Genomic DNA, 9,675 nt, shown 5'->3' with positions numbered 1-9,675 from the left:
CCAGGCTAGGCAAAAGATGCTCAGGACGCAAGCCAAACTGGCCTTATATCTCCCTGGTTCACACATACACATGTCTCGCTCACGCTATACATATAGACCCATCCAACACTCTCCGCCCTTGTTCTCTCTCCATGTGACACGCACCCCCCTAAGTACCATAATCCATCATAGGCGCAAGCACTCCCCCCTCCTAAGTATGATTATCTCTTACTAGCCATCAGGAACACACGTATTGTCTCCTTCCATCCATACGCCTATCTCGATATCTCTCGGGGCATCTTCTATCGCGCACACACCTTGTCACTCCATCTCCCACCCATGTAGTCCCATCACGATCTCCAGGGGATCTCTATGACAAACATACACTCTCTCCTCCCCATGTCTGCATTTTCTCCATACGTCTCTCTCGACCTCTCTCCCTTGTTTGTCAGACCCCTCTTGGCCACGTGCTAGGGGTCTTGCTCTCTCGGTTCCAAACAACCACACACTATCTCCTCACCCTGCCTCCGTTGTCGAAGATGCATGTGTGATATGTTTGCATAAGACACGCACACTTTTTCTCTACTTTTATCGTGTGTTGTCCATGTCTCTTTCACACACGCACACACACTTTTTTCACTCTCTCTCTCTCTCTCTCTCTTTCTTGTTAGGGACTCTGTCATGTCCATAAGCATATGGATGTTTTGAAAAGTCAAACCTCAGAAATGTTTGACTAGCTATATGTGGAGAAAAACATTTACATCTAGAACGATCATTAGATTCATCACAACATGTACTTACTTCATACTATCATTTATCTTTGGTATTGTAGATATAAGTAATTTCTTTATAAACTTGGTCAAAGTTTCAAAAGTTTGACTTAAAAAATGTTGGAACTACATTATTGAACGGAGGGAGTAGCTCTTTCTCTCTCTCTCTCTGCTATCTCTCACGGGCCTCCCCTCTCACTCGAACTCTCTATACCGACGGATAATACGCTCACTGTGTCAGCGTATAGCTCCGTATATTGTTTAGTTGACCGGTCAACCAATCCACATGCTGCCTTGTCAGCTCGTGTTCTATATCTTCGTATGCTGGCCCATGTGGCAGTGGGTGAAAATAAGTAAACTAGAGGCCCATCTGACACGCGGTGAAGTAAACAAAGTTGAAACCACTCGGGGTAGCACCCCGCACGCTAGTAAGTTGAAACCAAATTACGATGACAAGTGTAGTGTTCAAAACTGCATCTACGCACTGCACTGAAAGAAATGTTTTTAGTATTTTTTCTCATGTGATCACCTGCATCGTTTTTATGCTGTACTACAATAGTAGCCTAGGGTAGTCATAGTGGAAATTAAGTTAGACTACTCCAGTAACTCTATGGTTACCCTAAGAGCAAGTACTACCTCCGTCCTGGTTTACTCTTCCAATTTTGTAGTATCAAAATTTGACCATAGATTTAACTGAAAAAATGTTAATGCATGTCACTAAGAACTATATCGTTGGATTCGTATTTGAACATAATTTCAAATGGTGTAATTTTTAGTGACATGCATTGGCATTTTCTTAGGTAAATCTATGGTCAAAATTTTATACTAAATACGAGGTAGTATTACAACAGTGGGCTATGTAGGCCAAAACATGTGCCAAATTCACTTGTGATGCATTTGGCATCGATGCCCCTCCATTGCTCACCTGGTGTCCCAATCTGGATCACATACTTTGCTCCGGTGCCAAATTAACTCACGCAATGAAAAAACACTGCGTGGGAGAGAGAGAGGACTGAGGCAATAAAAACACTTGTTTGGGAGAGTGAGAGGCTGGTCTAGTTGGTCTAATTGATTTGTTTATACATGTGGGTCTGTGTGCACAGCGGTGCCAACTCTCTCACATCGCGAGAGCGGTGCCAAAATCTTTTGATTTGACATCGATGCGTGTTATGTGGCATACTTTTGCGAAATATGGCAGCGGCCACATAGTGGAAGGCAACAAATGCCCAAGCTCTTCATGTGCTCCTAGTTAAATGAGAGGAAACATAGAGAGAGAGAGAGAGAGTGAGTGAAAAAAATATCACTAGCCAACCAACCCTATCGTATGAGCGAATGATATTGGTACCTCTTGATGACACCGCAATCTTATGCAGCCAGCTGCTCTAATATGTTCTCTTCTTTTGCAGATAAAAAAGACCCGAAACTGAAAAATGTGCTGCACTATAACAACCTCATCGAATGCCTTGATCTCCATCTTACAGAAATTGATTTGATCGACTACCGAGGCAGCACATCTGAGATTAAATTGGCCAGGTTCTTTGTTCTGGAGGCAAGTGTGCTCAAGGTAATGAGGTTTGGCGTTCTCTGGCGCAACAATGAATGGCGTGCTTATCACCGCAAGCGTCTAAGCCTAAATGACAAAGTCTCCGCAGAAGCTGAATTTGTTTTTGAAACATCAAGTGGCCACAGACTCGAAAACTTATTTGCCCATTAGTGACGTGTCAGGGCGGTGGATTTTAGTTTCTACGATAATGCTGCATCCACCTAAAGTAACGAAAGTTCTTACGTAAACTTCCTAGTAATTCCCTCTTCGTAGGTGCAGCATTACTCCTAACGTTTGTAATATCAGTTTGAAACTTGTAATATTGCCGTGTCCTATTCCTGCGTTTTCAAAATCCTACGAATCAAACAGGTCCTGAGTTGGTGATGATGTTGTGCCTCCCATCTTTCACCCATAGCCGTCGGATCTAGATCTGACGCATACAAACCAAGCTTCTCCATTTTTGCAAAAAGATGCCTGCACTTGTTCCCTATTTAGAAATAACTCCTTGTCTCTCACAATCAGCCTCATCTCCTCTCCACCACATCTGGAGTAGAAGGCCGTGGAAAAATCGGGCGCGATGGCCACTGCCGGAGCCGTCCACCCCTAATCTTGGTGTTCCGTGCAATGCACGGGCATCTACGCACGGGAAATTATGTCGAACAGGGCTAGTTGTAAGCAGGCTAGCTCTACAGCCATGATGATAGTGACTGCAGATGGTGAGGCTGACTATGGTATGCCGAACACGGCGCCTATACTCAGGTGTCATCTCCGGCGCAGGGTCTTGTCACTTCACTGTGAGGAGCAGCACGTAATAATTTGACCAACGAGTAGTATAGTGCTAGTACTCCTACTACTACATTGGTAGTACTACTACTAGTTCTAGTAGCACCACCATCTGGATTTAGGAGTACTACCACGTCCATCTGGATTTTAGTATTTGACTAGCAATATCTAGTAATGCATGTCACCAAAAATGTACTACTCCCTCTGTAAATAAATACATGGTGTTTTATTCCTATCGGCGAGAGAACTTAATGTTTTTTTGCTACTCCTAACTAGAGTACTAATAGGATTACATGCAATGAACTAAACACTGCATGTCATGTTTGGTAGTCTCAAGTCATTGAAAGCATGCATGGCCCACATCTCTCATTGGTTGATATGTCACGAAATAAGAAACAAGGAGGGAGTTAATGCACCGTGCCTAAGTATTTTGGGATTATTTGGTTTTCGTAAGGTGACTTACACAACATTTTTGTTTACATGCATTAACATTTTATTAGTTAAATCAAAGGTCAAAACTTGGCACAAAATGCAAAGGGGACCAATAAACCAGTAAACATCAAACTTCTCTCATTTGGCCCCAACTAGAGGTCCGGTGAGATGACTATACTACACCGGCACGGAGGGGGACGCAGCTTCATTGACTTACGGCAACTGCCTTTGGGTGAATGACACGTGGCCCCAGGGGGTGGCTGGCCCACCTATCATACAGCCAAAGGCAGGTGCAGTAGAGGGCCGAGGAGTAGTACGAAATCCTACGCACCTATGCACGCTAACCAAGGGCTAAGTGATCACTCGAATCGCAAGATCAGTTGACTAGAAGCTACGCTAGACCCATGGAGGCGATGAGCACAAGCATCAGCCGGCTATGCCAGATGGTCCATGACGTCGGCCTGCGGCCCGGCACCGAGGAACGTCTCCAGGTAGTATTGCTTGAGGCCGCCAGGGCGAGGCGTCGCTTGGACGACAGCTTCGTCTCCTTGTTCGATGAGGTCCTCGTCGGTTTTCTCGACAAGTTCACCGTCGTCAAGAAGCTTGCGGACGACTTTGACGTAAGCCTCCAGCCGACGCGCCCAAGCTCTGCGATACCTGCCACCCTCAATGGCCACTATGGTAACAACCTCTTCGACGCACTGGTGGCCCTGCGACTGCTCGTCGTCGCGCCGGAGAATGTCCACCTCGAGGTCGCGCTTGCCACGCAGCGCCAGGCGCAGCAAGACACCATCGACATAATCACCCATGTCTACGCGCAAATCGTCCACAAGGACTACTACATGCAAGAGGAGGACGATAGGACGCTGGCCTTCTTGGAGCACAGGGCAACCTTGGATGGCACTGTTCAGAAGCACGTTGAGCTCGCCGCCAACGCCGCTGCTCCTCACACGTCGGTTGGTGACCCGGCGCACTAGGGCGTGAGGATGTCATTGAACATTGATGGATCCGTATGTATTTTTATCTTTCCGTCAAATCCATGTAGTAGTATATGATACTCTAGTAATTATCTTACCTTTTGCATCAACTTCATAATTTTCGTACGTACTCCATGCATGAACGGCGCCAGAACCAAACTTCTCATTACTCTAGGCAAAATCGTTATTTTCTATCTATCGGTCGCGCCATGGAGCAGAACCAAATTTTACAAGTTACGAGTTCAAAAGGAAAAGCCTGCCATGTTCGCGTCGCACCCCCACACGGCTGGTCCGGCATGCCGCTCAAGCGGGAATGCGTGCGGTGTTGCATTTTCACTTACAAGGGGGACCACAGTTGAGCAAACCGACTATCGGCAAACCCCCACCCCGCCCACCGCTCGATAGCTGAGAAAACATGAGGGAGAAGAGATGGCTATAGCACGGACTCCAAGAAACTTGGTGTCGGATGGGACTCGTGTGGGTGGCGTGTGCTGTACTACTAGACGTGAATGCTAGTTATGGCCCATGCCACCCCACTATATCGAGCCTATATCGAGGTACGTAGAACATATTTCCTGCAGTCCGTGCTCAGCCCTCCTCTATCTCTCTTCTCAGCCAGCCAGCGGACGCACGGAGCCCATCGTCTGTTTGCTCACATGCGGCCCCACATGTCAGTGAAAACGCAAGAGAACCCACTGAACCTGCACATCTTTCACCTCAACATGCTGGTGATGAAAAATAAATCCAATAAAGATCTTCGGTGGCCGCTTTTGGAGTTACTCAAGAGTAGTAAGATTCTATTTACAGTTTAACCCAAGATGCACATCTCGTGGCTTAAACTACCACTCTATTTTCTTTCATGACACGACCTGGATGCTGGATGTCCCATGTGTCGGCAAAAGAAGGAAGAACCCGACCAAATCTTCGGTTCTGCTCTCGGATTGACTAGTTGTGCTAACTTAAAAAATTTATTGTGTACTCCCTCCGTTCCAAAATACTTGACTTCCATTTGTCCAAAAATGGATGTACCTATATACTAAGACATGTCTAGATACATATATATTTTGACAAATAGAAGGCATGTATTGTGCAACGGAGGGAGTAGAATGGATGCAATATTTTGTATTGGGAAGAAGAGTACATCCATATATTGATAGAGCGCAATTTAGTAGATGTTCTATCACTTTTAGCTAGCACAGACGCAAGATCGAGCCTCCGCAGATCAACAATGAATGCATCGAGAAGGCACTAATCCAACTTACAGGAGTAGTAAAATGTATTCTTGTGGTTCTTGTTTTCTTTGGTCTTGCTTTTCTAGTCAAAATTATCGTTGGAGTTCGTGCAAAATGGAGGTGCGTTTGGGGTCGTGCGTTGGAGTTGGCCTTACAAGTGGGACCGCAGTTAAGGAAAACGACTATCGGCAAACCCCCACCTCGCCCGCCGCGCGATGGCTGAAGTTAGAGAAATGACGAGGTTGAAGAGATTGCTCTAGCACGGACTCCAAGAAATAATATGGTGTCAGATGGATGTCGTGGTGGTGGCGTGTGCCGTACTCCTGGACGTGAATGCTTGTTCTGGCCCATGCCACCCTACTACTCCTACTACTTACTACTATATAGTACTAGTATTGAGGATTCGAGGTGCTGGTTACGTACAGTGAACACATTAACATATGGCTACAGTAAAAACACCCGCCCGACGCGCGAAGCATGTGAAGCTAGTACAAATAGTGTACTACTATTGTTGATTGGCCTCATCCGATAACCTGTTGCAATGCACGTACAATTATGTATTTGCAAAATATTTTTTTGCCTCGTCGCACCACTCACTCAGAGAAGCGACTCGAAAGCCATTCATAAATTTAGTAAGTTTATCACAGGCATATCATTTTATTACATACAACAGGTCATGAACCCACATCGACAACGAGGATACATTATAAATACTAAAGTTTTCACCACAAAACAAATAACAAGCAATGAAATTAACTTCAACTCAACCATTCCTCGGTGTTGGAAATGCTTGCTTTGAACCACAAGTGATTCTCTGGGACGGGCCATCGATTGTCGATCTGGAAACCAACGCAGGACTGATCATCCAGGCTGAAGCGGCCTACTATACCAGTACCAGGGTAGGGAACCACCCAAATGTCCGAGGTATATACACAGTTGCTTCTCATAAATGGTACTGTTAACGTTGTGTCAACAGCAGTTGGATCGCCTTTCACCATCATCGGATAGTTTTGTCCAAGGAAGAGCGAGTTTTCTCCAAGACTATCAATTCTGTAGCAGGGAGAAGGAGTTGGTGCTAGCACACTAGTATCCATCCCGAATACCATGCAACGTTTGGAATAGGTCTGGAGAGTGCCACCATGGGAGACTACACCTGCTTCCTTAGTAGTAACATCATTAGTGGGGTGTATACACACAAGAAGAGGTGATCCATCAGAATTAGTTGCCAGGCGCCACTGAGTATATGGGTTCTGCTCGTCCTCATGCTCGTGATCATCACCATCATCATCTCCCCCTTGGTTATAAAAAATTTCAAGTATAGGTGCTGGGATGTTCACAGGACCTTGGAAAGACAAGAAGAAGGTTAATTAGTAAAGGGAAACTTGCTAGCCCGCATGCATGTGGATGAAACAATTATAATTACGATGGAAGACAAACGTATCGAAACTATGAGGATCCCATGCAAAAACAGTGCCACAAGTGGTGACAGCAAACACAAGGCCCTCATATTGAATTGCATCACAGTACTCATCCGTGTACAGAAACTAATTTTTGAGCAATATCCATCGAGTCGAACCACGAAGGACGGCAACAAGCTTGTCGAAGATAGCAACAACTTGATAGTTGTTGTAATTCCAAGAGCGGTTGGGAACTCGACAAATTGCTATATTCCGTAGATGACAGTCACCATGATCGTATTTGAACGTGCGTACAATACCGGTGTGCTCAACCTCTGGGCAGTCTGCTGAGATTTTTGGAAGTGGAACCCGGTCACGAGTGTACATGTTCACAAGTTCCCACTCACAGTTGGACCCAATGTAAACAACCCAATCTCCATTTGCGCCCGCCCAAGCCTTGCCCTCAAGCGATGGCATCTTAACATCATATGTATCATTATCAAGCGGCATCAACTGGCATAGGGCGAGGCGTCCGTCGTGCCGGCGCCAGTCATCAGGGTCACGGCGAAGAAGATAGGGGAGATCAAACTGCTCCTTAACTCTTGGGTTCTTTGTAATGATGTTATTAGTTGAGTCGAGAATGGGCTTGAACGAACCTGTCATGCTAGCCGAGGTGATGACGTCGCACCGATCAATGAGTTCCTCCACCACGTCATCTTTTAGATCGGGGCAAGAATAATGGGGTCATTTCCGGCCTGTTCCCTCCATGGAGAAGACGATCGGATAATGGTAGAAGAAAGGGTGAAGGGCTGAAAGAAAATGGGGGAGGGAGAGGAAGAGCGTGCGACAGCGGTTCCAAATCGAGAGGGAAAGGCGAAGAGTCAGTGGACGGTTGCGAGTTTGCCACAGTTCACGAAGAGGCGTCCCGGCCTACATGTCCGTTCGGAAATACTACTACTACTCGCCTCGTCTCACTGATATGTTGGAACGGGACCACATGTCAACGAAACATGGTGTGTAATTTCTCGTGCAAAATGTGATCTGGCCGCGTTGGCCCGAGGTACCGCATTAGTTATCGACCTTTATTTTTTTAATGGCGTGCCGATCAGTTTTGAAGCACGACTAACTGGTACTATACACAGAGAAAATATAAACTGCTCTACCACTACTCCACCTCCAGTACTAGTAGTATAAAAAAGATATATAGGCTGGAGCTTGAGCGCTTTCTTGCTAAGGGCTTCCCACTTGCTTCTCACACTACCACCCTCTCTCCAGATCTAAAAAAGACGGCCCCTCTCTCCCTCCTCACCGGTGGTCACAGATCCGCCGGGGAAGAAAAGGACGTGCAGCGTTGACGCACTCGTCGTCAGTGAGCGAGGTCACGCACTAACGACAAGGCCGTCCTCTCAGACCTAGCTCCCACGCGGGATGGCCTCCGTCCCCAAGCTTGTTGCCGTAGTGTGTGCGGAGGATGACGACCACGAGCGAAGCCACTTCCCTCTGACCCTCAGGTATGCTACCTCTTTTCGAACCATAACCTTGTTCTATTGCCCCATCTGCCACGTCGTTGCATGTGGATCTTTTTCCACTCCACCATCCTCCCAATTTGTTATCCTCTGCTCTGCTGGCCACGCAGACGAAAACCATAATTTGCACTATTAAAGGAAACCCTACTTCATGCGGACTAATCCATGTCTGGGTTGAATAAGGAAAGGAAGGGAGACTGTATTGTCCAAGAGAGTAGGCATCGAACCCACATCTAGGTTGAAAAGGGGGAAATCAGTAGCTAAGGAACGAGTCTCGTGTCTCTTGGTTGAAGAAGGGTAGAAAGGCATGACAACGCAATAGAGAATGACCAGATCGATCGGTTTGTTGTCCTCGCATAGGAAAAAGGTGGCTAAAGAGAACAAAAATGGGACATAATCCACATATGCTGCCTGGATATTTGTTGCTCTGGGCAACCATACCTCCCTCACCACTCTGCGTCCGTGGAGGTACATCGTACTGGTGCACCCACTGTCCGAATGGGCCTCCCATGCTCTTATTGCCACTTTTTTGCTGTTAGTATAACGCCAGCAGTCAAGTCAAGCAATGCTACTGCTAAAGTGATGCCACATTTAACTAATGCCGCTCTTAGTCTAATGCCACCCATAAATTTAAGCAATGCCATTTAATGTCACTGGATTATTTCAGGGTTAGCTGTTGATTGTGGGTGTATTAAAGATTTTTCAGCTAAAGCATTCTAATGTTGTTGCACAGCCAGTATATCAACGATGAAACTTGTTACTACCTTCAGATTTTTGCACTGTTAATGCTTATAGATTACATACCTCACTTTCATGAGATAAGTTAATTTTTTTGTACAGTGTCACCAAAATGCCAAGGCACTGATGTCATTTTATTTTGGTTAAATTGCATCGACAATTATGAAGACAAGAGGAAAGGTCAAGAGTGGGCACCTCCTCCGGCTGTTCTCTTGAGGAGGTCGGTATGTTTGTCTCTAATGCCTGTCGACTACATACCTGACATCATGATGTAATGTTAAGTCATTTCATTTTGTAC

The sequence above is a fragment of the Triticum dicoccoides genome, chromosome 6A (genome assembly GCF_002162155.2).
Source record: "Triticum dicoccoides isolate Atlit2015 ecotype Zavitan chromosome 6A, WEW_v2.0, whole genome shotgun sequence".
Taxonomy (NCBI): domain Eukaryota; kingdom Viridiplantae; phylum Streptophyta; class Magnoliopsida; order Poales; family Poaceae; genus Triticum; species Triticum dicoccoides.
The sequence above is the reverse complement of the archived record's forward strand: the minus strand, read 5'-3'. Positions refer to the sequence as shown.